We start from the raw sequence: 7,367 nt of genomic DNA on the forward strand, positions 1-7,367 counted from the left end.
CAAAACCCCTTGCTGAAAGGAGTACTTTTGGGGGCAAGGGGAGGGACTTTTGGTGGCAAAGGTCAGGGGTTAGGGGGTGGGACTTCCAGTCTCAAGATGGTGATCAGGGGGTGGGGCACCTGTCAAGGGGTAGGGCTACCCATGCAGCCCTCAACAGCTTGCCCAAACTTGGTAAATAGCCCTCTGCCCAAAATAATTGCCCGTCCCTGTTATAGAGTATGCCTTGAGTCTAAAAAGGCTGAGAAACAGTGGCATAGACAGTATGAATAGTGATATCAAAAACAAGCTGTCCCCTGAGGGGCAACAGTCTACAAGACCTTGATTGAGATCTTACTACTTCCCCTTCCAGGGTAGGATAGCATTTTACACGCTCGCTTCGGCAGCACATATACTAAAATTGGAACGATACAGAGAAGATTAGCATAGGCCCTGCGCAAGGATGACACGCAAATTCGTGAAGCGTTCTTTCTTTCTTTCTTTTGTGCAATATAAGCCTAAGATTTACAGTGCATCTCCCCAAAGCTTTTAATTTCACTGCTCTCAAGAGGGTGCTGTTAATTGAGCTTGGCTTGTCAAATATGGTTAATATTAAATTGATAAGCAGTGTTAATTAAATGAGATCTGAGTTATTCATTTCTCACAATACAATTATAAAGTTAGTAGACATGCAATGACTTGTATGACTGGGATCAAACACTTATTAATTACATTTCCTGTGTAAATTCACAGTGGCCTATTTGTGCTTGTGGTGCTACATATACAATTCTTGGGCCAATTCCTTGCAAGGCACAGGTTGGTGACCTGATGTACAGCAATGTGGAGTACAGGGTGATAGTCCTTTTTGGATTTGTTTAGCATGTCCATACCAGTAGCATCTGAGCAACTAAAATTTGCCTCACCAAGCTTGGCGTGCCCCAAAACCTTCAGAGGCAGTTCTGCAGGCCATCAATGACAGATAACATGAAAGATCATTCTCAAGTAGTTTTCAGTTAATGACTACTCTCTGAATCCTTATACATGTACTTTAAGTCCCCCAATCCAGCGATGTTCTTTATTCTATAAATCAGGCAAGGACTGCTGATCATGAATAGCACAGACATCAATGCTGCTCTTACAGCAAGTTCTCCAAGTATGGATATGATGCAACAGGCCCTTGAACTCAGTTTGCATCCTTCCACCAGCATTTATGTTAGGTAATATATCTTCATTCGGGGACATGTACACACCATTTAACAGTTTGGCCCATAGTGTTAATCTGTCAGTGCCCTGCCTCATAACAGTGGCTGAGATGCTTGCTAAGGGCCAGATAGTAGTATAATATACTATTTGTGGTGAGTGAGAATAGCACATCTGGCCCTTAAATTAATTTAAGTAAAATCACAGCACTTGTTCTGTACTGCTAGTGCTACAGCCCTGTAATAACGCAAAACTACTACATTACAATGCCTTATTATCAGGAGCTATGCAGTGGATGCTACCAGTGTCTACAAATAAAAATACACATCTCAATACCTTTTTAATTATTCAAGAAACAGAATACCAACAGTTTCCCTTGCTGTATCTGTACCTGCTGAGGAAGCCACAAAGCAAGTGATGAAAGATGACTTCACAACTTAATTCAGATAATAAGCTACCTTTCCATAAAATCTGCATAGATTTCTTTTCTGTATTTATTCTTTGTTTATTTAACCATCTTGCTGTTCACTTTATCTACATATTCTCTTGGGGATTCCTATACCAGCATCATACTGTGGCTAGAAATCATTCGACAGGTGCTTTCCCATAGCTGCAAAAAAAGAGTTCCATTCTATTTACAGCTATTATACCAGTCTGTATTTTGTACACTCACAGGTATACCCAAGGGATCTTTATAGTAAAATTAGCTTTAAAAGAGATAAGAATATTTTCCCAATCTTCTGTATTTCTCACAGCATCAATATGTTTAAATTACACAGCAGTATCCAAATACTGTCATATGCACTGCCTCATTTCATGTATAAACATTGGCTTAAATGTCTACTGGAAATATATGCTTTTATGGCACAGTACAATGCAATCTTAAGAACTCTAAACTGTTAATAACTGCATGTCCATCACCCTTGCAACAGCTGTGTTTCTCAGAGTTTTATAATCTTCCATGCCAAGTTAGAGACATGAAGCAGCAGTAATTAATAAAGGATAAACATTACAAGAATCAATTTTCATCTCTCTTTCTCTCCCCCCTGCCAAACTCTTCAAAAAGCACTGAAGTACCTTATGGTCTGTGTAATCGAAGTTAGCTATAAAATTCATGCAGCACAGACTAATTACTTACTGTGAAGAATATTGGATAGCATAGGAAAAAATTTAACTTACTTTATAAAAGGAAAATATATATTATTAGAGATGGAACAAACTGTTGTGAATTTTGGCAAACAAGTCTTCTAGCTCATGATTTTTTTTTCTGCCATACACCTGTTGAATCTTTTTAAAAATTTTTTTTAAAGAAAGGCTTTAGAGTTTCTGGCAGGACTAACTTAGGCCATAAACTAACCAAATACACAGAGCTGTGCCATCTGATCAAGAGTAAATTTAAATGAATGTAAATGTCAGTGCAGAAGACCTGAGGAAAAACATATATACATACATTGCAAGAAAATATGTTCACCGACTAAATTAGCTGCATATGTTTATAATCCTCTGTTCCTGTGCCAATGTTGTCTTTTACCTTGAAGACTTCTCCTCCCTTTCTGGTGTTTACCCGCTGGATATATTTAAAACAGCAATTATGTCTGCAGAGCAAAGTGTAACGGGTGCTAGGTGGGGGCTGCAGCCACCCTAAAATTCCCCATAGCCCCTGCCACTGACCCCGCTCCGATCTGGGTGCATACTCCAGCCCTATGCCCTGCAGCCGCTCACCCAGTTGGGGCAAAGCTATGCCTTGTCCAGGAGGCACAGGGAGGCTAGGCGAGCAGCAGGAGAGCATAGCGCTCACTCCCAGCACTTTCTGCCACCCATCTTGAGCGCAGCCTAGTCCAGCCCGCCCCGCCCCGCATAGATTCAGTGGCACATGCCTTCTCCCATGCCCTCCCGGACTGTCAGCGTGCAACAGCGCACAGTGGCAGGAGTCCCCCTCCCCGAATCCTGCGCCTCCCCACCCCAATCCCTCCCTTGCTGTGGAGGCATTGATATGCCCCTTCCCTTCCTCCTCTGCCCACCACAACAGACTTACCAGGTAGAGGCAGCTGTGTCCAGCATCCTCGAGGACTGCTGCCTGTTTAGTCTATGGCCGAATCTCCAAATTGGCACCAAATCTTCAGATCCAAATCAGCTGAATTGAATCATCAAATTTAATCACTGTCCCTCCAAAGCAGCCGAATCCAAATCAAATACTTGCTGCTTCACACAGGCCTACTAGGCTACAGCCACATGAGAAGGTGAGAGGCGAGTGCCCCAACCACTAAGCTAGCCAGATCATTTTACTTGTCTTTTTTCTCTGTCTTGAAACTATATGGTCAACACCTTTCCCGTATAATTCTTTCCTTCTACAAAATAAATCCTTTTCTTATTTTGTTACCTGGCTGTTTGCCTGTGATCATTCTTTCACAACCCAAGAGGAAACTAGCTGGCTAAGATTCCCTTTCTGCAGCTGTGGGGCCTGGGGGACAGAGCAATGAAATTGAGGCTTGTGGGGGCAAAGGGTCATCGCAGAGGCAAACCTTGGTTTGTTCCTTGAAACAAGCAGCAGGACAGTGGGGAGAAAGCTGGGGCTGTGAAGGTACTCTGCAGACAGGTTTGTGATAGGCACCTCTATTTTTTATGTTAAAATTACCCAGCTGATCCTGCCTGTATGCAGAAATACCTCAGACTTGGCAACTGAGATACCCCTTCCTAAGGCCCTTGAGGATCTAGAAGCTAGGAGTTCCTTTCCCATGATGGCTTCAAGGCAGGGGAGCTGTTCTGCAAATGCCTGTCGCATCAGGCTCTGCACAAACTATACTAGCAGTTGCCAGTTTCTTTTAAAACACAGCACCCCTATGCAGGCGAGTACCCCAACCACTAGGCTAGCTAAATCATACAGGTGCTCACTCTCCCTGGACCACTTCACCTGGAATTATTTTCCTCACAGTGGAACAGATCCAACAGGAGGGACTGGGAGAGCCTCCCCTACACATTCGCTTGCGATGCACATACAGCAGAGAATAACCCATAGCTTGGTGATTAAGGCTGTCTCCCAGAAGGTGAGGACATAGGTTTGAATCCCTTCAGGTAAAAGAGGGAATTACATCTGGGTTTCCCACATACTATCTGACACCTCTTGCCTTCAAGGTGTTTTTAAACCTCCCTCAGAAGCATTGGGTGCTGACTGCATCCAAGGCTGAGGATTTTGACTGGGGTATGTCAATGCTCCTGCTGGTACCAAAGCTGGAGGTTCCTGGTTAGAGGGTCTTGCCCCCCACTCAGGGTCCAACTGATCACCAAATCTGAAGGAAGGAGGGAATTTTACTTCATGGTCAGATTGGTACAGACTGGCCACATCTATGCCAAACACTACTGTGCAGTCATTACTGTGCATTTATTTAGTACTTGTGTAAACAAGTGCTAAATACATGCTCAGTAACCCAAGTTACTGTGCAGCCATGCTGGTGAATGCCTTTTTTGTGATGCTAATACTACTTGTGATGCTAATACTACTATTTGTGCAGCCTAATACTACTGCGCGATAGCATCAAATCATGGTTTTTGCCACGTGACACTACTGTGCAGTAGTATCAGCCTATGGCACAGTCAGTGTCTCCTATAGACATGGCCACTGTGACAGTTTTTGCTTTCCTCGGCAGGGAGGAGCAGGGGGAGGCCCTCTACCTGAGATCTTGGATGTATATTGACCACCTTTGATAGAAGCAGGACATCAGCTGCTGTGTTTCTCTTGCTTTATTTGGGGCAGATTAGGGTGTTAAGTCTTGTGTTGTGTCAGGGTTAATGATAGTCTTATGAAGAGTCTAGATTGCAAAGGTTTGGATAGGGCTGATCGTGTCTCAGGCAGGTGGTTGGACTAGATGCCCCTTGGAGGTTCCTTCCAGCCCTACTTCTCTATGATTTTTTTCAGCTATTAAATAAAATGCAATCCTATACACTTAGTAGTTTAAAAGAGAAGAGTAACTCCTAATAGATCATCAAAAGAAAGGGAAAAGACCTTCCTTAAGAGAGGACTCTAGAGTATCAATCCTCTGTCAATGGAAGCACCTAAGCCTTTCCTTAGCATCCATTTCTTGTCTAGCTCTAGGTAGGTCCCTGCTCACCACACTGGCTACTTTGGATCACATTTTAAGGCATGTAATGGTACTAGTTTTCAGTCCCACTGAGGGTTCTAGACACCTCAAAATTAGAGCTTGCAGTGTGAAGCACCCTTCCTGGATCTAGTTCTTACTTCTTGAATAATCTCACTAAGGCCTCATCTACATGAGGTGTTTACTGCAGAGGCAACGAATTAGCACTGCAGCAAACATCTCATGTTTACATGTGGGCCCATATCAAGTACTACCCTGCTGTGGGGTTTTTGTGCGCAGCAGCACATTTGTAGAAGCTGACCTGACCTGACCTGACCAGCTGGGGCATAAGGGTGCTTCAGTGTGGGGGGTGCCTGCTGGCTAGCTCCTCACTGAAGCACTCTCATGCCCCAGCCAGCCCTTCTGCAGCACATTAAGCGGGGTTGGAGCAGCCCTGGGCTGGTATGCTGACCCCGAGTGTCCTCTGCCAGCTGTGGTTGGCTCCAACCGGGCTCCATGTGCTGTGAATGAATAAACTCCAGAGTTGAATGCTCCAGAGTTAATTGCTCCTAGGCAGACGTTCAAATGATGTGTAACTATAAAAGAATTATGAGGAGTAGGCAACACAGGGTCTGTGTCCAAAAATATATGATGCCCTGAAGTTCATGCAGAGTACTCTTCCCTAATAAGTTGTTCATCTCCAGTACTTAGTACAGGGATAATATTCACTAAACAAGACTCTTGGCAGAAATTTCAAAGGATCAAAGCTGTAATGATGATGAGAAAATAAGTAAGCCATGTGTACTGAGCAGTGGAATCACTTTGGAAGGAGTCAAAAAAGTTAGCAAACTGACCTCTCAGACTTACTTTTCATCTTATAGTTAATGAAGCAGAAATTCCTAGTGAGAACATATCAAGGGCCAGATTCTCTTCCACCAACTGGGTATCTAAGTGTGATTTTATTCTGTCCCATTCAAGTCCTGAAAATCCATTAATGCATCTCTTTTTGTAACACAGTGCCATCTGACCCTTAAGCCAGAGTCACAAAGGAAGCAGCAGAAATGGAAAGAGGACCTATCCATTTTTGCATTTACAGTTTTTCAAGGACTTGAGCAAGGTATAATGAAATTGTTCTTAGGTACCTAATTCCACCAACACAATAGGTAAAATATAATCTGGACAAGTTCTTTCTATCCTTATTGGTGTCCACTACAATTTGAGGACAGAAAACTGGCTATCAGCAAATTAGCAAATGTTTGTTCATCTTGTTTGCAGGTGCATGTTATTGTCCTATACCTAGTATATCAGTACTGGGGAAAAGAATATTTTTTAGTTTGTATCAGAGAATATACATCTTGCTGAATTTATATTTTCCAAAAAAGCCTTATTAATCAAAGATTCACTTTCAAATGCTTTATTCTAAGTGCCATTTTTATAGTCTATTCAATATTACAAACAGAGATACTTTAGCAGCTCTCAAAGAAATACTTCTCATAGCGCTACGTCTGCTTCTTTAGCTTGACTGCATCCAAATGTTTTCCATCAATTTTACCATCATAATTGAAGCAAGGACTAAAACGTACTTTTATTTCTTCTTCTAGAGTTTTCCAAGCATTCACTAATGACATCTAAATAACTGCAGCGGGCAGCTGTAGTTAAAATTACAATTTCAGTGCCCCTTATGTTTTGTTTGCTTATGATGCGATTAATTGGAAAGCATAGAGTATCTGCCCTTAAACTAACCAGTATAATAAAGTAAGCCCTTTGTCACACTCCAGTTTTCCCATAGTTCTCTCTCTCATATTCAGTTTCATTTGCTGATATAGAGTCTATTATCTTACGGTATTATTTCCTTAACAACATCTATATCCTGTTCTCAGACCAGGATGACCTAGGAAAAAAAAAAATACAGGTTTCAAAAGCAAAAAAGCTTTTAAGTCTGAGGCAAAAATAGAAATCTGAATCTAAGATTAGAGAAAAAGCCAAAGTACTTACATAGGGAGTTAATACTAAATTGAGGCTTACATTTTAAATGTTGTATAAAGTTGTTTAAAATGACTTTTTGTTACTAAAATTTGTAAGGTAAAGCACACAGTCATAATTACATATGGGGGGGAT

The 7,367-nt window shown here is 42.1% G+C and overlaps 1 non-coding gene across 1 annotated transcript; it reads left to right on the top strand.

Moving 5' to 3' along the window:
* Positions 1 to 367: 367 nt before the first annotated feature.
* Positions 368 to 474, top strand: LOC132249748 (U6 spliceosomal RNA). The gene has a single exon (XR_009461300.1). It is a non-coding gene; the product is annotated as a U6 spliceosomal RNA (small nuclear RNA).
* Positions 475 to 7,367: the final 6,893 nt, after the last annotated feature.

This window comes from Alligator mississippiensis, chromosome 3 (assembly GCF_030867095.1).
Source record: "Alligator mississippiensis isolate rAllMis1 chromosome 3, rAllMis1, whole genome shotgun sequence".
Lineage (NCBI taxonomy): Eukaryota > Metazoa > Chordata > Crocodylia > Alligatoridae > Alligator > Alligator mississippiensis.